The sequence below is a fragment of the Heterodontus francisci genome, unplaced genomic scaffold (genome assembly GCF_036365525.1).
Source record: "Heterodontus francisci isolate sHetFra1 unplaced genomic scaffold, sHetFra1.hap1 HAP1_SCAFFOLD_58, whole genome shotgun sequence".
NCBI lineage: Eukaryota > Metazoa > Chordata > Chondrichthyes > Heterodontiformes > Heterodontidae > Heterodontus > Heterodontus francisci.
This window is the reverse complement of record NW_027142006.1, coordinates 7,281,899-7,305,830: the sequence shown is the minus strand read 5'-3', so window position 1 is coordinate 7,305,830 and position 23,932 is coordinate 7,281,899. Positions and strand designations below refer to the sequence as shown.

General features: G+C 44.2%; 2 non-coding genes across 2 annotated transcripts; both read left to right on the top strand.

The window, feature by feature from the left end:
- The first annotated feature begins 12,029 nt into the window (after positions 1-12,029).
- Positions 12,030-12,120, top strand: trnar-ucu (transfer RNA arginine (anticodon UCU)). The gene is given in 2 exon segments: positions 12,030-12,066; positions 12,085-12,120. It is a non-coding gene; the product is annotated as a tRNA-Arg (tRNA).
- Positions 12,121-20,641: 8,521 nt separating this feature from the next.
- On the top strand, positions 20,642-20,713 carry trnaw-cca (transfer RNA tryptophan (anticodon CCA)). Its single transcript has one exon. It is a non-coding gene; the product is annotated as a tRNA-Trp (tRNA).
- Positions 20,714-23,932: the final 3,219 nt, after the last annotated feature.

Here is a 23,932-nt window from a genome sequence, read left to right as displayed (position 1 = left end):
ACAGACTCGGTGGGCTGGAAGGGCCTGTTTCAGTCCTGCATCTCTCAATAAATAAATAAGAAGGCTGAGGGAGCAAACCTGGACAGTCAATCCGGAGTGGAGTCCTGGAGGCGGATACCTGTGACTTATCAGGCAGTTTTCCAGCAACTCCGACAGTAGATCTGGTAACAAACAGTACTGGTATTTTCCTTTCCTCTGGACAATACCAGCAATGCTGACAGGGGTTCCTGATGCTCAGGGTCTCCATACTATTTGCCCAGGCCTGTGCCCTGGAGAGGACACTCCAGCTTTGTGGTTAAACATTAGCACAACCCGGGAATAAACAGTTACTGATTATAAGCTCTCATTCAATTGGTGTAGAGTATGAGCACCAGGGGTTACTTCGGACAGTGGGAGAGCTCTTAGTGTCTCATTGGATAGCTACCATTCACTCCAAGCTGGGCAGCCCCCAGTCAGTTAGGTGCTGTCCTGCCACGAACTGCTGACTTCAATGGGTGCTTGAAGCTCAGAGAGACATCTCTGAACAGACGGATTGATAATCTATGCACCAAGAAAAACAAACTCAACAAAGAAGACACCAGTCCTTCGCATCACAAGCTGGAATGTAAGGACCATGTGTCCTGGCCTTACCGACAACCTTCTGCAGGTTGATGACACGCACAAGACAGCTGTGATGGACAAGGAACTCACAAGGCTCAATGTGGACATTGCTGTGCTGCAAGAAACTAGACTCGTTCAAAGTGGATCCCTCAAAGAGAAACACTACACCTTCTTCTGGCAGGGGAAAGCCCAAGAGGCAACTCGTGAGCATGGAGTGGGTTTCACAGTAAAATACACGCTACTTCAGATGAGTGAACCACCCAAAGTAGGCTCAGAGAGACTTCTTACTCTTCACTTGTCAACAAGTGTGGGCCCAGTTAATCTCATGTGCATCTATGTCCCGACATTCACCTCCACCCCAGATGTCAAGGATCAATTCTATGTGACACTTGACAATGCCATCAGTAGAATTCCCAGCACTGAGGGACTGTACCTTCTCGGAGACTTCAACACAAGCTTGGGTACTGACTACACAGCTTTGCCAATGTTCATAGAGCACCAGGGGATTGGCAAGATGAACGAAAATGGACAGAGGTTGCTGGAGCTATGCTGTCACCATGGATTCTGTGTGATGAACAGCTACTTCCAGGTCAAGCTGTGCTACAAGGTGTCCTGGAGACATCCGAGATCATGCCATTGGCACCAGCTAGACCTTATCATCACCAGACATACCACCCTCAGCAGTGTCCTCATCACTCACAGCTATCACAGCGCTGACTGTGACACTGACCACTCCCTGGAGTGTAACAAGGTCAGGCTTCAGCCAAGGAAGCTTCATCCATCCATGAAGAAAGGTCATCCTCTGATCAACACTTGCCGAACCACTGATCCAGAAAGGACCCAGGAGTAACTCAACATCCTCGATCAGGCTCTTTCAGACAACAATGCTCAAGGCCTCAGTGCAGTGTCAAAGTGGAATCATCAGCACGCCACCATCTATAACTCTGCACTCACTGTGTATGGGAAAAGAGATGGGAGGAATGCTGACTGGTTTGAGGCTTATTGGACTGAAATGGAGTCAGTTACTGCAACTAAGAGGAGAGCTCTCATGAACTACACACAAGTCTCCAGCAAACAACATCTAAATGCTCTCAGAGATGCCAGAAACAAGTCTCTGCAGACTGCTCGGCACTGCACCAATCAATACTGGTTAAAACTCTGCTGCTGAATACGGGGATGCTAAAGGGATGTATGAAGGTATGAAGAAAGCGATGGGCCCAGTAGTAACTAAATCAGCACCTTTTGAAGACAAAGACAGGGGTGATCATCACTGAACCGAACAAGCAGATGGAAAGGTGAGTGGAGCATTACCTTGAACTCTACATAACGGAGAACATTGTCATTGAAGTAGCTCTCAGTGCCATTCCAGACTTCCCTGTCATGGAGGAACTGGACAGTGAGCCGACCGTAGTCCAGCTCAACAAGGGCTCAAAACACACATGAAGCAAACATTGTCACCTTGGACAAAATTAAGGGGGATCGCAGTGACTGCAGCAATTATCGGTGCCAGCTACTCAGTTGCACTCACCTGGTCGATCCCTTTCCTCCTGCAAGTTCCTTTGCTTCAAGTACCCATCCAATTTCCTTTTCAAATCATTGATTGTCTCTACTTCCACCACACTCGTGGGTCAGGACATTACCACTCACAGCATAAAAAAATTCCACCTCACCCAAGGATGGGAAATATTTATATCTTCTATATTTACCTTATTCTCTATCTCGACGAGAATAGAATGGCAGTCAACATGAAAGGGAACCCAAAAATCTTCGAGCAGTATATAAATAATAAGCAGGTAGTAAGCGGTGAAGTGGGCCCCATTAGGGACCAAGAGGGTAATATATACTTAGAGCTGCAGGGCAATGTTAATCTAGTTAATGAGTACTTTGTATCAATGATCACTAAAGAAGTGGAATTTGACAAAATATCAGTAGAAGTGGAGAGTGTAGAGGCAATGGAGAGGGTACAAATTGAGAGAGGGAGGTACTGAAAAGGCTGGTTATGCTTCAGGAAGATAAATTGCCTGGTCCGGATGGCTTTCATCCCAGATTGCGAAAGGAAATGTGGATGCAGATAACAGAAAGGCTTTCTATCATCTTCCAATCTTCCCTGGATACGGGGGAGGTGTCAGAGGATTAAACAGTGGCAAATGTGACACCCTTATTCAAGAAAGGGTGTAAGGACAGTCCGGCTAACTACAGGCCAGTTAGATTAACAGCAGTGGTGGGTAAGGTTTTAGAAAGAACAATCAGGGAAAAAATGAACAGTCACTTGCAGAGGTTTGAGTTAATTGAGGAGAGTGAGCATGGATTTATACATGGGAGTTCATGCTTGACTAATCTAACTGCATGTTTTGATGAACTAACAGAGAAGGTTTTTGAAGGGCATGCAGTGGATGTTGTTTATGTGGATTTTAAGAAACGACACATAAAAGGGTGATTGAGGTTCATGGAATAGGAGGGTCAGTGTCCAATTGGATAGGAAATTGGCTTAAGGACAGAAAACAGCAAGTCGTAATAAATGGTTCATTCTCAGACTGGAAGGTTGTCGACAGTGCTGTTCCCCAAGGGTCACTGCTGGAACCACTGCTTTTTATTTGCTACAGATAAATGACTTGGATCTTGGAATATAGAGTAGAATCTCAAAATATGCCGGTAACACCAAACTTGGAGAAGTGGCAAACAGTGAGGATGAAATGAACCACCTGCAACAAGACAGTGATGGGCTAGCAGAATGGGCAGACAGGTGCAAATGGAATTTAATAGTGACTAGTGTGAGGTGATGCATTATAGCAGAAGGAATAGGGAGAGGCAATATATAATTAATGGCACAGTTCTAAAGAGTGTGCAGGAATTGAGGGACCTGTTCACTGTCACGTGAACAATTACTTCTTGTTGTGTGCTCTCAGATTTGTCACCTTCACTGTACTGGAGTGAGATGACATCTACTGGCAGGAAGCAAGAACTGCAATCAAGCAGCAGAAACTCCATCGTCTGTCAGGGTGAAAGAAACATTGCAATGTGAGGAAATAGTGAATGGGTTTGATTGGGTTGATGGAGACATGATTCCACTTGTGGTGGAGTCCAAAGCAAAGGCCAGAAATATAAAATTGTCATTATTAAAAGATATGAGGAATTCATGATAAATGTATTTAGGTAGTGAGTGGGTGGAATCTAGATAAAATAGAAAGTGAGATTGGGTGGACAGAAGCAGTGTGAAAGGATGGCTCAAACAAAAGGTAAACGCCCTGAAAGGTTAACTCTGTTTCTCTCTCCACAGATGCTGCCAGAGTTTCTGAACATTTCCACCACTTTCTGTTTTTATTTCAGAATTTGCAAGATGTTGCTTTGCTCTGAAAAAAAAATGGATGATCGGCTTTGGCTGCCAGTGAAATTCCACCGGAGCTAAACGGAAGTTCTGATATCAGTGGCATGTTGATCTAGGAGTATGAATCTTGCTTAGGGTGAGTGATTAATTAATGTGTGAGAGATCTTGGGTTCAAATCCTGCACAAGCCCTTCTACTTTGGTATTTTTAATTTAAGGTCATTGATTGGTTTCAGCCTTGCAGAAGGCAGAATTGATTTCCATATGGAGCCTGCGTGAGGACCAGAGAGCTGGATTCAAAGAGCTTGATGAACTAAATGTGCAGATAGCCAAGTGGGAACATAAAGTTGTTGCAGTAATTGTGACCTGACTCCAAAAACAACAGGACTGGGTTCTGGACTGGAATGGAATGGAATTCTTCAGTGTTTCTGTTGTTTGGCTTGCATTGACTCATCGATTTTGTCATTTTTTACTTTGTCGATGCCTTTGAATAATTGTGGATCCTTCTTCAGATTGTCTTCTTTCACCAGGTAGTTCTGACCTCTGATGATGATGATCGTAATGAGCTTCAGCTCACTGATAGTTTTGGAACTGAGCAGATTTCCTTGGCTTGAGTCTACAACATGGAACTCAGTCTGACATGTGGACCCATGGGAGGATTTGAATGCCACCCCTGCGTTGAAGAATACAGTTGCATCCATCCAATAAGAGACCGAGTAGAAGTGACAGTTCAGTCAGTCAAACATTAAACTTTTAATTTCAGGGTTGTGAGTTGGAGTGCCATTTTGTTTTTCCCTTTTTTAAGGCTTCATTAGCAGAGAGTACAAGGAGTGTTTGAAATGAAATTCAGCAAAAGTATGAGAAAGTCTCACTTTGATTCGGGACTCTTATCTCTCTGCAGCATCTCGCTGTGAAAGATTGAACTTCATCTCATTTCATTCCCAGCTCGGGGTCAGTGCGGCTCAGTGGGACTTCTGGCTGTCTCCTGCTTCACAATCCATCAGTGCTGAGAAAGCAATGGGGAATATTATTCACGGCTCTGTAACCAGAGGACACTGATTTAAGGTGAATGGCAAAAGAACCAAGGTAACATGAGGAAAAACTTCTTTTGCACAGGTTAAGATCTGATATGCACTGTTTGAGAGTTTGATGGAGGCTGATTCAAAAATGGCTTTCAAAATGGTATAAGAAAGTTATCTGAAGTGAAAACAATTGCATGTTTTCATGGAATACATGAGTCTGTGGCATGAGCTGAGTTGCTCGTGCAGAGAAGCAGCACAAGCACAATGAGCTGAATGGCTTCCTTTTGTTCTGTAACTATTCTATGATCTATGATTCTTTTCAGAGTGAAATCAACACTCACATACAAGAAACTGACAGGTACATTGTAAACCCCACACTAACATACCAGCGAATGCTGGGGACAGAGTAAAACCAACTCAGTCCTAGACTAGAAACTGACAGGTACTTTGTAAACTTCGCATTACCAGACAAGAAATTGACAGATTCTGTGTGAAACCCACAGTCACTTAGCAGCAGTTGGCAGGTAACGTGTAAAAATCTTTCTTTCATATCCCAACTACAAGGTACAAAGGAAATTAGGTACAAACCCAGGCTCACACTTCAAAGACTGAGAGATACAAAGCAAAACACATATTCACCTACAAGTACAGAGAAGAAGACACACTCAGAGGAGGTGCAGATTAAAGACACATGCATGTAACAGAAACTGATAGGGATAGAATCAAACCCTTTCTCACTTCTCAGAAACTGATAGATATAGACAAAAGCTGATGCTCACATACAAGTTGTTGAAAGATATGTGGTGAAACTCACATAGCAATAGCAGAAACAAACAGGTTCTGAATAATACCCACAGTCACAGAGCAAAAACTGAAATATACTGAGTTAAACACCACTTTCTCACACGAGAAACTCATGGCTGCAAAGTGAAGCTGACTCAATCCTCCCAGGCATTGACAGGTGCAAAAGAAAACACTCACGACGATTCCAGGTCATGAAATGTGCACAATAAAACCGATCAGCTGAAAGAATAGCATTAATGACAGGTGTGGTACCCAGAATGCTCAGCGTCCTAGAATCCGCCCTATCTGTGACAGGAGCGGGGCGCGCAGGCGCAGTAGAGACAGCTCTGTCAGCAGCTGGAGCTGCGGGTTCGGAGTTGGAGCGGGATATTCACAAAGTGCGAGAAGACTTTGTGGGCTCACACAGTTGGAGCAGGGCCTCAGGGCCACAATAACATGGAACAATCCCATCTGTATCCCTGCAGATGGCGGTGGTGAAGCTTTTCCCGGTGAGGCTTCCCGAAACGTCGTCTATAAATGGATAAGAATTGGGGACGGGCAGGGAGCGTCTGGAGATGGATAAGAATTGGGGACTGGGCAGGGAGCGTCTGGAGATGGATAAGAATTGGAGACTGGGCAGGGAGCGTCTCTAAAAGAATAAAATTTATGTACTAGTCAGGGAGCGTCTCTAAATGAATAAGAATTGGGGACTGGGCAGGGAGTGTCGATAAATGAATAAGAATTGGGGACTGGGCAGGGAGCGTTTCTAAATGAATAAGATTTGGGGACTGGGCAGGGAGCGTTTCTAAATGAATAAGATTTGGGGACTGGGCAGGGAGCGTCGATAAATGCTTAAGAATTGGGGACTGGTTAGGGAGCGTTTTTTTATTCGTTCGTGGGATGTGGGCGTCGCTGGCTCGATCTCAGCTCAAGTAATGTGTCCAGTTCTGGGCACCAGGCTTTAGAAAGGACATCAAAGCTTCTGAGACAGTTCAGAAGAGATTTACTAGAATGATACCAGAGATGAGGGGTTTCAGTTTTCTGGACAGGCTGGTGAAGCTGGGATTGTTCTCCTCAGAGTAGAGAAGGTTAAGGGAAGATTTAATAGAGGTGTTCAGAATCATGAAGGATTTTCATAGGGTAGAGAGGGAGAAACTGTTTCCACTGTCCTGGGGGTCAGTAACCAGAGGACACAGATTTAAAATAATTGGCCAAAAATGTCAAGGGGAGGTGAGGAGAGATCTTTTTACCCAGTAACTGATTCGGATTTGGAATGAATTGTCTGACAGGGTGGTGGAAACAGATTCAATTATAACTTTCATAAAGGAATTGGACAAATATTTCAAAGTGAAATTCTCCAGGATTATGGGGAAATAGGCAGGGGGTTGGACTAATTGCATCTTTTTGTCAGAGAGTCAGCAGAGGCACAATGGGGCCGAATGGCCTCCTTCTGTGCTGTATGATTCTATGAACATAAGAACGAGGAGCCGGAGTCGGCAAGTCAGCCCCTCGAGCCTGCTCTGCCATTCAATACAATCATGGCTGATCTCATCACGGCAGTTCTTGTTTCTTGCCAGTAGATGTCACTTCACTCCAATACAGTGAAGTTTACAAATCGGAGAGAGACACAACAGGAAAGAATTGTTCACATTACAGTGAATATGTAGGATTTAGAAATACTAGGAGTGGAGACGAGTTATTACTTGTCTGCTCGATCCCCACAGCCCTGTAAAATTATTTCCTTCAAGTGCCCATTCAAATTCCTTTTGTAATCCTCGATTGTCTCCATTTCCACCGCCCTCGTGGGCAGCGAGTTGCAGATCATCACCAATCACTGTGTAAAAAAGTTCTTGCGCACATTCCCCCTGTATCTCCTGTCCAAAACCTTTAATCTGTGTCCCCTAGTCCTTGTACCAATAGTTAATGGGAACAATGTTTCCTTGCCAACTTATTTAAAACACATCTATCAATTCTCCCCTCAATCTCCTTTGATACCAGCAGAACAGCCCTAGCTTTTCCAACCTAACCTTGTAACTAAAATCCCCCATCCCTGGATCCATTCTGGTAAATCACCTCTGCGTCCTCTCAAGGACCCTCACATTCTTTCAAAAGTCTGCTGAGCAGAACTGGAAGCAACACTCCAAATGGGGCCTAACCAGAGTTTTATAATGATAAAAGCAAAATGTTTTATAATGGTTCAGCATAACTTCCCTGCTTTTGTACTCAATGCCTCTATTTATAAAGCCCAAGATCCCATATGCTTTGCGAAACACTCTCGCAATATGTCTTGCCACATTCAAAGATTGATGCTCATGAACCCCAAGTTCCTCTATTCCAGCACACTCTTTAGAACTGTGCCATTAAGTATATATTGCCTCTCCCTATTCCTTTACATCACCTCACACTTGTCACTATTAAATTCCATCTGCACCTGGCTGCCCATTCTGCTAGCCTATCACTGTCCTGTTGCAGGCAGTTCATATCATCCTCACTGTTTGCCACTCCTCCAAGTTTGGTGTCATCGGCAGACTTTGAGATTCTACTCTGTATTCCAAGATCCAAGTCACTTACCTTTAGCAAAAAAAGCAGTGGTTCTAGCACTGACCCTTGGGGAACACCACTGTCGATTATCCTCCAGACTGACAAAGAACCATTTAATAAGACTCGCTGTTTTCTGTCCTTAAACCAATTTTCTATCCAATTGGACACTGACCCTCCAATACTACGAACCTCAATTTTGTTAACCGCCCTTTTATGTGGCACCTTGTCAGACGCTTCCTTAAAATCCATATAAACAACATCCACTGCATTCCCTTCATCAACCTGCTCTGTTAGTTCATCAAAAAATGCAGTTAGATTAGTCAAGCATGAACTCCCATTTATAAATCCATGCTCACTCTCCTTAATTAACTCAAACCTCTCCAAGTGACTGTTGATTATTTACCATGATTATTCTTTCTAAAACCTTACCCACCGCTGCTGTTAATCTAACTAGCCTGTAGTTACGCAGACTGTCCTTACACCCTTTCTTGAATAAGGGTGTCGCATTTGCCACTGTTTAATCCTCTGGCACCTCCCCCGTATCCAGGGAGGATTGGAAGATTATAGCAAGCCCTTCCGTTATCTGCATCCGCATTTCCTTTCGCAATCTGGGATGTGAGCCATCCGGACCAGGTGATTTATCTTCCCTAAGCACAGCCAGCCTTTTTAGTACCTCCCTCTCCTAATTTGTACTCTCTCCATTGCCTCTACTCTCTTCACTTCTACTGATATTTTGTCAAATTCCACTTCCTTAGTGATCACTGATATAAAGTACTCATTAAGTAGATTAACATTGCCCTGCACCTCTAAGCTTATATTATCCTTTTTGTCCCCAGTAGGCCCTACTCAACCTCTTACTACCCACTTATCATTTACATGCTGCTCGAAGATTTTTGGGTTTCCTTTCATGTTGACTGCCATTCTATTCTCATAGAAATAGAGAATAAGCAAATAGAGAAGATGTAAGTACTTTCCATCCTTGATGAGGTGGAACTTTTTTATGTTGTGGGTGGTAATGACTTGGCCCACGAGTGTGGTGGAAGCAGAGACAATCAATGATTTGAAAAGGAAATTGGATGGATACTTGAAGGAAAGAAACTTGCAGGAGGAAAGGGATCGAGCTGGTGAGTGGAACTGACTAGATTGCTCCGGGGAGAGCCAGCATGGACGTGATAGGCCAAATGACCACCTTCTATGTTGTAAATGACTCTGTGTTGTTTCTCAAATTCAATCCACTGGTGCTTGGTAAATAATTTCAAAGTAAATTGTGCAACTGGAAAATCAGAACCAAGGCAAGGGACGCAGAAGGAAGCAAAATTGCTGAAACCCGGGATTGAACCAGAGACCATTACATCTTCAATCTAACGCTCTCCCAACTGAGCTATTTCAGCCCGACATTAGCAGTAGCTTGGTGTCCTTGTTTTGGAAGAAAATACATACATTCAAGTTTTCCAAAAAATTAAAGAACACAACAGGTGAGCAATATTCCCCATTGCTTTCTCAGTACTGATGGATTGTGAAGCGGGAGACAGCCAGAAGTGCCACTGAGCCGCACAGACTCCGAGCTGAGAATGAAATGAGATCAAATTCAATCTTTCATAGTGAGATGCTGCTGAGAGGTAAGAGTCCTGAATCAAAGAGAGACTTGCTCATTTCAAACACTCCCTGTACTCTCTGCTCATGAAGCCTTACAAAAGGGAAAAACAGAATGGCACTCAAACTCACAACCCTGCCATTAAAAGTCTCATATTCGACTGACAGAACTGTCACTTCTACTCGGTCTCTTATTGGATGGATGCAACTCCAACGCAGGGATGGCATTCAAATCCTCCCATGGGTCCACATGTCAGACTGAGTTCCATGTTGTAGACTCAAGCAAAGGAAATCTGCTCACTTCCAAAACTATCAGCGAATTGAAGCTGATTACAATCAACATCATCAGAGGTCAGAACTACCTGGTGAAAGAAGACACCCTGAAGAAGGATCCACAATTATTCAAAGGCATCGACAAAGTGAAAAACAAGAAAGTCGATGAGTCAATGCAAGCCAAACAACAGAAACACTGAAGAATTCCATTCCATTCCAGTCCAGTTGTTTTTGGAGTCAGGTCACAATTACAGCAATAACGGGTCCTTCTCAGGATGGCAGGCTGTTACTATTGGGGTACTGCAAGGATCAGTGTTGGAGCCACAGCTGTTAACAACCTATATAAATGATTTGGATGTGGGAATTAAATGTAATATTTCCAAGGTTGCAGATGACACAAAGCTCGGTGAAGTGTGAGTTGTGAGGAGGATGCAGAGAGGCTTCCAGGGGACCTGGAGAGGCTAAGTGAATGGGCAAGAACATGGAATATAATGTGAATAAGTGTGAAGTTATTCACTTTGGTAGAATAAACAGAAAGACAGAGCATTACTTAAATGGTGAGAGGTTGGGAAGTGTCGATGTCCAAAGGGACCTGGGTGTCCTTGTTCCTGAGACACTAAAAGCTCTTGTGCAGGTGCAGCAATCAATTAGGAAGGCAAATGGTATGTTGTACCCACACGAGGGGTCATGAGTACAGGAGTATAGATGTCTTGCTGCAATTGTACAGAGCCTTGGTGAATCCGCACTGGAGTATTGTGTACAGTTTAGTCTCATCTTATGAAGGATACACTTGCCATAGAGGGGGTGAAACAGAGGGTCAACAGACTAATCTTTTTTTTGCATTTATTTCATTTCATCTCAGTTTGTTCAGTTTGCTTACCTACTGTTTTTTTCAGGTTTGTACTTCCTGCTGTTCAGTATTCAGTCCATTAACACCTAATCTGTACTAATGCTTTGTCTTTCAACACACCATTAACATATTGTTTCCCTTTGCTGCATGACCTTTTGGTCAGCTATGTGGCCTTGTCCAATCTACATCTTCTCCTTTGTTATCTCCTGCCCCACCCCCACCCCACTTGCTTATAACCTGTGACTTTTCTAATATATGTCAGTTCCGAAGATGGGTCACTGACCTGAAACGTTAACTCTGCTTCTCTTTTCACAGATGCTGCCAGACCTGCTGAGTGGTTCCAGCATTTCTTGTTTTTATGTCACCAGACTAATCCCTGGGATGGTGGGATTGTCTTATGAGGAAACTGGGCCTGTATTCCTTAAAGTTTCGAAGAATGAGAGGTGATCTGATTGAAACTGACAAAATTCTTACAGGGCGTGACAGTGTGGATGTAGACAGGATGTTTGCCCTGGTTGGTGAGTCTAAAACCAAAGGACATCGTCTCAGAATAAGGAGTAGGCCATTTAAAACTGAGATGGGTGGCATTTCTTCACTCAGACGGTGGTGAATCATTGGAATACTGTGCCCCAGAGGGCTGTGGCAGCTCAATCATTGAGCATGTTCAAGACAGAAATTGATAGAAATCTTGATACTCATGACATCAAGGGATATGGGGATAGCATGGGAAAGGGGCTTTGAGGTAGGCGATCAGCCATGATCGAATTGAATGACAGAGCAGGTTCGACGGGCTGAATAGCTTACTCCTGTGTTCCTCTGTTCCTAAGAGAGTTGGCGCAGCGCGCAGCCCTGCTTTACCCCAATGCTGATCTTGAAAGCGTCTGATGTTGCTCCATTGTAACTGATGGAACTGTGCATGTTCTCGTGGAAAGAAGAGATGATGCCCAAGAGGTCAGGAGGGCAGCCTCTGTTCCATTGCAGTTTGAAGAGGCCGTCTCTGCTGACAAGATCAAAGGCCTTAGTGATGTTAAGGAAAATGTGTGAGGCTCTGTGGCGTAATGGGTAGAGTGTTGGACTTCTAAATAATGATTAAGACGATATTCAAAGGTTGTGGGTTCAAGTCCCACCAGAGTCTGATTTTGGACCAGACACAGAGGAGCACAACGGAACAACAAATGAAGAAATGTGCCAAAAGCACAGACTCGGAGACAGAGCGAGAGAGAGAGGAGCAGAGCAGGGGGGAAAAAAAAAATCTAGGAGTGACGTCACAATGGAGAGTGAGAGCAGGGAAACAGAGAGCCGCTGGGGTGAGGATACAGGATTTGGTTCTTTCTTCGGTGCAGTGGAAGGAGCTGTTTGGTGAGGATCTGGTAAGCTGTGACATCACAGGCAAGCAGGTAGTTGATTGGTTTGGAAGAACCGACCTGCTTGATGCGCATCTGATAAGTGATTGAGGTCCATTTTCGTCCCAACATTTAAAATAGTAAACAAACTAGTGGTAAGTTTAATAAAATATGCAATAAAATGAATAATTGAATAAAATATTTAAGTAGTTAATTGAAACACGTTAAGGATGACAGGACAGGTGATGTGTCACAGCTGCAGCATGTGGGAGTTCCTGGATGCCAGTGTGATCCAGGGCAAACACGTCTGCAGTAAGTGTTTGCGGCTCAAAGAGGGAGAAAAAAGGAATGTAGTGGTAGTAGGGGACAGTATAGTAAGGTGGATTGACTCTGTTCTCTGCAGCAAAAGCAAGAGTCCAGACGGCTGTGTTGCCTGCCGGTGCCAGGATTCAGGACATCTGCTCAGGGCTGGAGCGAAACATACAATGGGAGGGGGAGGATCCAGTCGTCGTGGTCCATGTCGGTACCAAGGACATAGGCAGGACAAGGATAGAGGTTCTGCAAAGTCAGTATGAGGAACTCGGCAGCAAATTAAGAAGCAGAACCTCAAAGTTAATCATCTCTGGATTATTATCTGAGCCATGTGCAAATTGGCATAGGACAAATAAGATTAGAGAAAGTAATGTGCGGCTGAAAGACTGGTGTGGTAGTAGTGGGTTCTGGTTTGTGGGGCATTGGCACCAGTACTGGGGAAAGAGGTGGCTGTACCGTTGGGACGGTCTCCACCTGAACCGTGCTGGTGCCGGTGTTCTAGCGAGCCACATAACGAGGGACGTAGAGACGGTTTTAAACTGAATAGTGGGGGCAAGGGATCAAATTTGGGAAGATATGGTGAATCAAGGAGGAGAGACAAGGCGAGAGAGAAAGGTATAAATATGGGAAATGATAAACAGACTGTGACAGGAAGGGGCAGAATGTACAAATCTAAGAGTAAATCGACAGATAAGGCTAGAGGTGACAAAAATAATAAAAGGACAAAACTAAATGCTCTGTATCTGAATGCATGGAGCATTTGAAACAAAACAGATGAACTGGGAGCACAAATAGAATAAATAAGTACGATCTGATAGTCATTACAGAGACATGGCTGCAGGGCGACATAGATTGGGATGAGAATATTGGAGGTGACATGGCATTTTGGAAGGAAAGGAAGCTAGGAAAAGGTGGCGGGGTAGCTCTGTTAATTGATGATGGTATTAGCGTAATCGAGAGGGATGACCTGAGTTCTGGAGATCAGGATGCAGAATCAGTTTGAGTACAAATGAGAAATCATAAAGGCAAGAAGTCACTTGTGGGAGTGGTGTTCAGGCCACCTAACATTAACCACACTGTCGGATGGGATATAAAGGAAGAAATAATGGCAGCTTGTCAGAAAGGTACTGTGATAATTATGGGGGATTTTAATCTACATATAGAGTGGAAAATTCAGATGGGCAAAGGTAGCCTAGATGAGGAATACATAGAATGTTTTGGGGATAATTTCTTGGAACTATACATTCTGGAGCCAACCAGAGAGCAGGCTATACTAGACCTGGCATTGTGCAACGAGATAGGATTAATTAATGACCTCATAGTTAAGGTGCCCCTAGGTAGTCGCGATTATAATATGATTGAATTTTACATTCAGTTTGAGGGAGAGGAGAGTGGGTCCCAGACTAGTATTTTAAATTTAAATAAGGGCAATTATAAGGTCATGAAAGCAGAGCTAGCTAAAGTGAACTGGCAAATTAGGTTAAGGGATAAGTCAATAGAGATGCAGTGGCAGACATTTAAGGGGATATTTCAGAATACACAGAATAGATACATTTCAACGAGAAAGAAAAGTTCCAAAGGTGGGACTCACCATCCATGGTTCACGAAAACAGTTAAAGATACTATCAAACTTAAAGAAAAAGCCTATAATTGTGCAAAGATGGGAGGCAGGTCAGAAGATTGGACAGAATATAAAAAAACAGCAAAGAATGACTAAAAGATTGATAAGGAAGGTAAAATTAGAGTATGAGAGAAAGCTCGCAAGAAATTTCAAGACAACTAGTAAGAGTTTCGATAGATATTTTAAAAAGAAAAGAGTTAACAAAGCGACTGTTGGTCCAATAGAAAGTGTGTCTGGGGAATTAATAATGGATAATTAAGAGATGGCAGATGAATTGAACAGATACTTTGCATCGGTCTTCACTATTGAGTATACAAATAACATCCCAGTATTAGCCGTATATCAGGAAATTGAAGGGATGGAGGAACTCAAGAAAATTACAATCACCAGGGAAGTGGTACTAAACAAATTGTTGGAGCTGCGGGTTGACAAGTCGCCAGGTCCTGAATTGGCAAGTGAGATAGTTGATGCGCTGGTTTTAATATTCCAAAATTCCCTAGATTCGAGAAGGTTCCGTTAGATTGGAAAAGAGTGAATGTAACTCATTTATTCAAAAAGGGAGGGAGACAGAAAGCAGGAAACGACAGGCCAGTTAGCTTAACATTTGTCTGAGGGAAAATGTTTGGAGCTATTACAGAGGATGTTATAGCAGGGCATTTAGAAAAAATTAAGGTAATCAGGCAGAGTCAACATGTTTTTTTGAACGGGAAATCATGTTTAACCAATTTATTGGAGTTCTTTGAGGGAGCTACATGTGCTGTGGATAAAGGGGAACCAGTGGATGTATTGTATTTTGATTTCCAGAAGGATAAGGTGCCATACCAAAGGTTATTGCAGAAAATAAAAGCTCATGGTGTCGGGGGTAACATATTGGCATGGATAGAAGATTGACTAGCTGGCAGGAAACAGAGAGTCAGCATAAATGGGTCATTTTCTGGTTGGCAAGAAGTAACGAGTGGTGTGCCACAGGGATCTGTGCTGGTGCCTCAACTTTTTACAATTTATATAAATGACTTAGATGAAGGGACCGAAGGTATTGTTGCTAAATTTGCTGATCACAAAGATAGGTAGGAAAGTAGGTTGTGAAGAGGACATAAGGGGGCTACAAAGGGATATAGATAGGGGCGGCACAGTGGCGCAGTGGTTAGCACCGCAGCCTCACAGCTCCAGGGACCCGGGTTCGATTCCGGGTACTGCCTGTGTGGAGTTTGCAAGTTCTCCCTGTGTCTGCGTGGGTTTTCTCCGGGTGCTCCGGTTTCCTCCCACAAGCCAAAAGACTTGCAGGTTGATAGGTAAATTGGCCATTATAAATTGTCACTAGTATAGGTAGGTGGTAGGGAAATATAAGGACAGGTGGGGATGTTTGGTAGGAATATGGGATTAGTGTAGGATTAGTATAAATGGGTGGTTGATGTTCGGCACAGACTCGGTGGGCCGAAGGGCCTGTTTCAGTGCTGTATCTCTAATCTAATCTAATCCCCTATAGGTCTCGAGGGACTCTCTCGATCCCAGCTGCCTATACCTGACGTATGCCTCCTTCTTTGTCCTGACCAGACCCTCAATATCCCTCGTCAACCAAGGTTCCCTAAACTTGCCAGCCTTGCCCTTCCATCTAACAGGAACATGCTGGCCCTGAACTCTTCCTATCTCACTTTTAAAAGCCTCCCACTTGCCAGACGTCCCTTTACCTGTAAACAGCCTCTCCCATTCAACTTTTGAGAGTTCCTGTCTGATGCCATGGAAATTAGCCTTCCCCCAATTTAGGACTTCAACCTGAGGACCAGTCCTATTCTTTTTCATAACTATCTTGAAGCTAATAGAGTTATGGTCACTGGTCCCAAAGTGCTCCCCGACTGCCATATCAACCACCTGCCCATCCTCATTTCCTAACAGGAGATCGAGTGTAGCCCCTTCTCTAGTCAGGCCATCCACGTACTGCTTCAGAAAATTATCCTGGACTCACTTAAAAAATTCTTCCCCATCTGACCCCTTAGCACTAAGGCAGTCCCAGTCAATATTAGGGAAGTTAAAATCACCTACTATTACAACCCTATAATTCCTATACCTATCTGTGATTTCCCTACATATATGCTCCTCCACTTCCCTCTGACTATTGGGGGGCCTATAGTATAATCCCATCAAAGGGATCACCCTTTTATTATTTCTAAGTTCTACCAGTATGGCCTCACTGGACATTCACCCCGGGATATCCTCTCTAAGTACTGCCGTGATGTCCTCCCTAATCAATAGTGCAACTCCCCCTCCTCTCTTACCTCCACCTCTGTCACGCCGGAAGGATCAGTACCGCGGAACATTGAGCTGCCAGTCCTGCCCATCCCTCAACCACGTTTCCGTAATAGCTACAATACCACAATCCCATGTACCGATCCATGCTCTGAGTTCATCTGCCTTACCTGTAAGGATACTTGCATTAAAGTAAATGCAGTTTAGCCCACCAGACCTTCCACGCTCCCTGTCCTGCCCCTGCCTGGCCTGCCTACTGGACTTGCTTGCTTTAACCTCTCCATTTGCCTCAACTATCTCATCGGAGAGACTACTACTTTGGGTCCCACTCCCGCTGCAAGACTAGTTTAAACCCTCCAGTGTATTACTATAAAATCTCCCTGCAAGGATATTGGTCCCCTTCCAGTTCAGATGCAACCCGTCCCTCTTGTACAGGTCACCTCTGCACCAGAAGAGATCCCAATGATCCAAGTACCTGAAGCCCTCCCGCCTTCGCCAGTCTTCAGCAATGCATTCATTTGCCTAATCCTCCTATTCCTACCCGCACTAGCACGTGTCACAGGGAGTAATCCTGAGATTACAACCCTAGAGGTCCTGCTCTTTAACCTTCTGCCTAACTCCCCATATTCACTTTGCAGAACCTCATCTCTCTTCCTGCCTATGTCGTTCGTACCAATATGGACCACGATCTCTGGCTGCACACCCTCCCCTTTCAGAATTTCCAGCAGCTGCTCCGAAACATCCTTGACCCTAGTATTAGGGAGGCAACATACCATCCTGGAGTCTCGTTTGCGGCCACAGAAACGCCTATCTGCACCCCTTATGATAGAATCCCCTATCACAGTAGCTCTTCCTCCCCTTTTCATCCCCTGCTGTGCAGCAGAACCCTCCGTGGTGCCACGGACCGCGCTGTTGCTCTTTTCCCCTGGGAGGTCTTCCCCCCAACAGGAACCAAAGCGGTGTATCTGTTTGAGAAGGGGATGGCCACAGGGGACTCCTGCACTACCTGCCTGCTCCTACTATTCCATCTGGTGGTCACCCATCCCTTTTCTGCCTGTGCATCCATTACCTGCGGTGCGACCACCTCACTAAACATGCTATCCATGACACCCTCAGCTTCGTGGATGCTCCACAGTGAAACCACCCGCACTTCCAGCTCCATAATGCGAGTAGCCAGTAGCTGCAGCTGGATACACTTCCTGCACACATGGTCGTCATGGAGACTGGGAGGGTTCCTGAATCCCCACATAGCGCAGGAGGAGCATATCACGGGGCTGAGCTCTCCTGCCATGACTTACCCTTAGATTAATTAGTTACTCCCTTAATTAAAAAATACTAATGACACTCGGGGCCTTGTTCTACCCACTACAATCTAAAGTCCTTCATAAGCTACACTGAATAAAACAAAACACTTTAGTAGTACTCATCTTATCAGCAGAGGTTTTTTTTTCAAGTAAAAAACTTTGCCCTTTTCTTTAAGATATTTAAATACACTAACAGCAGTGACTCACCAACCAATCACCTTGCAGCTCTCCTCTGACATCACAGTTGGCTTCTTTTTTTTCAAAACTCCAGCACACTGGAAGAGCTCCACTCCACTCCTGGAAGGGAAGAGACTGGGCCTCGATCCTCGGATTGGATTTATAGGCTCCGCTCTCAACATTCTCCTCATATCGGTCCATATCGGTCTGCTCCGCTCCGCTCCTCTCCGCTCCCGGTAGGTAATTCACCAGCTTTTGCAGAAAAGTAGGTCTTAAGCTGTTGCAGTACCTGTTAGAAAGATAGTCTAAGCTATTCTGAAGTCATCTTCTAATGTCATCCACATGGAAGCAGGATTTTAAAGGGTAAGATGTAGTTTTTAAAAGTCACTTCAATCTTGCTCAAGAGTCTTTTCAAAGAAGCCAAGTAAATCTTGATAAAAAGTCATAAACATTTAGAGATCTTTTAAAAGCACTTCAATCTTGTTAATAAAAAGTCAGATGTAAATTTAAGAACTCTGATCAGGCCATGCTAAAAACTTACGTACAATTAAGAAATAAAATACAACATTTAAAATGTCTGAACTCCCTCTGAAAGTTGACAACTGCTTTGCCGGTGTCTTCCTGGAATAGTGGAGCTGTTGTGTCAACAGAAAAGTCCTTCCCGAGCAACCCTGAGCCTGTTGGTACCGGCTTTAATCCAACCCAGGTAAAAATCAGGGTACCAATGAGCCCAAATTGCTGAACTACAGGTCCCTGTCACTTTAAAGAGTGGGCTGGTGCGATTATGATCAGAGGCTCCTTCTAAGCACATTTCTCACCACCACAACTTCCAGATGCTGGTGTTAGTGTGTGCATGTACCGGCAGTTGCAGTGCTGTTCAGACCCTCAATAGCAGTGAAAGTCTCAGAGTTCACCACTATTGGGCTGTAAAATCCAGGCCAATATCTCACAGCCCTGTTAGATTTGCTCTCCCTCTGTACAAAATCAAACTCCACACATTGCCTTTCACTCACTCCTGTTTCCAGCCCTGACGGTGCAGAAATCCCCTCTCAAAGGTACACAATCCAGTTGATTTCTGATCAAATACCTCCTTCCTCATGCAATAGAGGAAACAGAGACATGAACAGGAGTCAGGTGCAAGAAAGTTTCACCAACAGAGCAAAGAAAGGCACCAACAAAAGTCACCCCTACTTTCCAAATCATTTCACTGGAATGTTCTTTCACTTGTTTTGTCGGATGACTGCAATAAATCTGAAAATGAGCACCATGAGGTTTGTGTTCACTAGTCACTTGTTCTCCTGTGTTTGTCTGTCAGGTTTGTAATTCAATTTGTATTGGATATTGAAGAGAATCTCTTTTCAAGATGATTGCACATCGTACTGTGTTTAAAGCAACCAACTTGGAAAATGTCAGAAAATGAATGTTTCAATACCTGTGTGACCAGATTCTTCCAATGCTTTTCAACAGCTAGATTGATGATGCTTGTAATCTGTATCCTGTGGAGAATGGGAGAAGAGAATAAAAACATGGTGCATGAACAGGACAGAATGTGTAAAATGGGAGCACAGAAATACTGCCACCTCATTGAAAGTTAATGAGATTTATTTGAAGTCAGACACCTGTCCACAATGAACAAGTGAATACATTAATTGTCCACTTTCAATCTAAATGGGACTGAGGTTCCAACAGAGAAGTTTTCTGGAAAATACCTGCTGCAGTTTTAAAATTGATGAACTGGAACATCTTATACTAACTTTCAAATAACTGGAGTGATTGTATAGTTCTCATAGTGGAGAGAAGGAGTTGTTTATAAATATAAGCAGAAAGACACATTTGTGGATTGGTGAATGAGCTTTATCTTTCTGAAATGTATTTGTCCATTGGTTGCAGGTCACTGGAAATTCTTTTTTACATTTCAATTGTAGCAGCAGCAGTTAGCAGCAAAATGTCTGATTAATCAGAGTTGTGGGTCTGGGAAATACTTAAACAGCCGAGACCCTGTAAAACAGTACTCCAAGTAATCGTTTAAATAAGGCACTGAACTGACAGAGCGGTAAAGGCCTGCTCAGGTCAGGAAAAAAAACCCGACCCGAACCTGACAGAACCACATTGGACCCGAGCCCGACCCGGCCCGAGTATCTCAATTTATTCCCACGCCCAAACTAACCCGAGCCTTACCCGACCACTGGAATGTTCACTTCATCTACCTCCCGATTCCGAATCGACAGGAAGCTGCAGCATGAGCGCAATGACGTCATAGAGATGCTCACTTGCTCACTGAGCAGACTCAGAGATTCCCTCCTTGATGCCCCGGACTCCCAGCTTAGGTTGGCTTTTCAACTTTTGACACTTATTAAACTCAACTTCCCAGCAGAGTTAAATGTAATACTTACTGTGTGTGTCCGACACGGACTCAGCCCGACCTGGACCCAGCCCAACCCGAACCTGGCCCGACCTGACCCGAGCCCGAAAGCCAGACCCGGAAGAGCGGCCCAACACGACCCGGACCCGACACAGGTCGTCGGGTCCCGTCGGGTTCAGGTCGGGTGGCAGGCCTTCACAGAGCGGAGGTCAGATGAGGATTGAATTAATTTCAATCACTGAATCTAAACAAGAAGTAAATCTGCCAGGAATGGAAGACTTTGCTTTATCTGTGAGCTTGTGGCACAACGGTAGCGTGTCTGACTCCAGATCAGAAGGTTGCGTGTTCAAATCACGTCAGGCTCAGTTATGTTTTACAGCAGCTCAAGTTCCTGGATTTTATATCAGAAGAGAGTTCGTTCTCTTGGAATATTCGTGCATGGCAGAATTTCAAGATCAACTTTCATAGATTAAAGTCCTGATTTCTGGTTCCGTTCCATTTCCATGCTCAGTTCTTATTTCACACTGTTTTATATCAGAACAATGTTTCAGGGATGTGATGTGTCCATTGTTTGTGCAATCGCTCTGTCACCCAGTGTGAGAAATAAAACACAAACCGCACAGCGTGCGGCTCAAACCCATACCTGGCTCTGTCTATCGGCCGCTTAGTTCAGTTGGTTAGGACGCAGTGTTGATAACAACAAGGCTGTGGATTTGATCCCCATGTGCGCTGTCACATGGTCAGTCATTAATTTGACACATTTTTGCAACACTTAAAATCCAACTTTTAGATGCAAACAAGTTTACATCAAATGTCAAAGGGAATTTATTTTGAATAACATCCATTGTATCTTTGTCACTGGTCTGGAGTAACACAGAATTCTTTCCAATTATCTTCCGTTTGCTGATAAACGTTGAACTCGTGGCCTGTTCTCGTTCATGGTCACGAGCAGCAAAAACAGACAGAGCAAGTCTGACCACCCAGAGATGTGGAAAAGGCTTCAGTTTGGGACATATGCAGCAAATCAAATGTTCACCCGGCCCTGAAAGATTCAAAAACTGTGGAAAAGGACACAAAGAGATAGAGAATAAGCTAAAGCTGACAATGGAAATATTTCCCATCATTGATATCTCTCTATTCCAATCCAACCTTCAGAGTTGGGTAAATAATTTCAGTGTAAATTGTGCAGCTGAAGAGTCAAAACCAAAGGGCGATGCAGAATAAAGGAGAACTGCCAAAACCCCAGATTGAACCAGGGATCTTCAGTCCAACACACTCCCAACTGAGCTATTTCAGTCTCACAGGCTTGGGATGATAAGTGGCAAGTAACATTCGCACCACACAAGTGCCAGGCAATGACCATCTCCAACAAGAGAGAATCTAACTATCTCCCCTTGACATTCAATAGCATTACAATCACTGAATCCCCCACCATCAACATCATGGAGGTTACCATGGGTAGCCATACAAATAACGTGACTAGAAGAGCAGGTCAGAGGCTTGGAATCCTGAGGTGAGTAATTACAGTGCAGCTATTGGCTCCACCCCAGGGGCTGAATTTGTTCTGTAAACCATGAAGCAGCTTCCTCTCAAATCCCAGGTTTATCAATAAATCCTCTCACAAAAGCCGCCAAGTGTGATATATTCCTCTCACTCATCCATGACTCCTGACTCCCCAAAGCCTGTCCACCATCTGCAATTCACAAGTCAAGAGTGTGATGGAATACTCTCCACTTGCCTGGATGGGTGCAATTCCAACTCAAGAATCTCAACACCGTCCAGGACAAAGCAGCCCACTTGATTGGCACCCCATCTACAAACATTCACTCCCTCCACCATCGGCACACAGTGGCAGCAGTGTGTACCGTCTACAAGATGCACTGCAGCAATGCACCAAGACTCCTTCCACAGCACCTTCCAAACCAAGCGACCTTTAGCACCGAGAAGGGCAAGGGCAGCAAATGCAGGGGATACCACCACATGCAAGTTCCCCTGCAAGTCACACACCATCCTGACTTGGAACTATATCGCCGTTCCTTCACTGTTGCTGGGTCAAAATCCTGGAACTCCCTTTCTCACAGCACTGTGGGTGTACCTACCCCACATGGACTGCAGCGGTTCAAGAAGGCAGTTCACCACCACCTTCTCATGGGCAATTAGGGATGGGCAATAAATGCTGGCCTAGCCAGCGATGCCCACATCGCATGAATGAATGAACAAAAATGTGAAGTATCCCTTGTGTCATTGTTTTGGTAGAAAATATAACCCTGGTGGAATTGCCCCTCCCAATCACACCTCACTTCATAGAACATAGAAAATGGAGAAAATTTATGGCTCAGAATGAGACCATTGAGCAATCATGTCTGTGCCAGCTGAAAAAGAGTGATCCAGCCCAAAACCACTTTCCAGGTCTTGGGAATGGGATCTGAACAGATCTCAGAGCTCACATTATGTGAATGCTCTGTTGAAGTGTTGGTGAGCTGATATACCAGGGGAGATTCACACTGTTCGACACAGTGTGAAATACATTCAAGTATTTATAAAACATTGTAACATGTGAGTAATATTCCCCATTGCTTTCTCAGCACTGATGGATTGTGAAGTGGGAGACAGCCAGAAGTCCCATTGGTCCACACTGACCCTGAGCTGAGAATGAAATGAGAAAAAGTTCAATCTTCAGCAGTGAGATGCTGCAGAGAGGTAAGAGTCCTGAATCAAGGAGAGACTTTCTCATACTGTTGTTGAATCTCATTTCAAACACTCCTTGAACTCTCTGCCGAGGAATTCAGAGCTGGATAACGCCTGTAAAATCAGCCTAAAAAGGAAATAGAAAACACCCACCGTGGGCTCAAACTCAAAAACTTGAGCTTCAGAGTTTCATGCTTTCATCGACTGAGCTCACCAGGCCTGAGACAGTGTCCCCGTCCTGTCTGTTATTGGACAGTGCAGCTGTTGGCTCCACCCCAGGGGCTGAATTTGTTCTGTAAACCATGAACCAGCTTCCTCTCAAATCCCAGGTTTATCAGTAAATCCTCTTACAAAAGCCCCAAAGTGTGATATATTCCTCTCACTCATCCAGAATAAAAGTTACATCTTTTGCTCTTTTTACCTTCCAAACATTGACTTCTATTTTGCTCAGCATTTATTTCTCTCTCCTTTTTATGTTGTGCATTTCCTAATAAACATTTCATTTCAATTATTTATGAGGGATGAAATGAACAGAAAAGATTTTCTGCAATGGTACCAGGGGTGTGGGACAGAGTGAGTGGTTCGGATCTGGAATATACTGCCTGAGAGTGTGCTGGAGGCAGATTCAATCGTGGCTTTCAAAAGGGAATTGGATAAACACCTGAATAGAGAAAATTTGCAGGGCTACAATGAAAGGGCAGAGGAGTGGAATTAGCTGATCTGCTCTTGCAAAGAGCTGTCATGGACATGATGGACTGAATGGTCTCCTTCTGTACTGTAACCATTTGATTCCTTGATTCTAACTCTGTCAAAGTTCTGAACTTACTCTGCTCCAAGGAGCACAACCCCAGCTTTTCCAGTCTCTGCACACAACTGAAGTTATGAGGAACCATGGG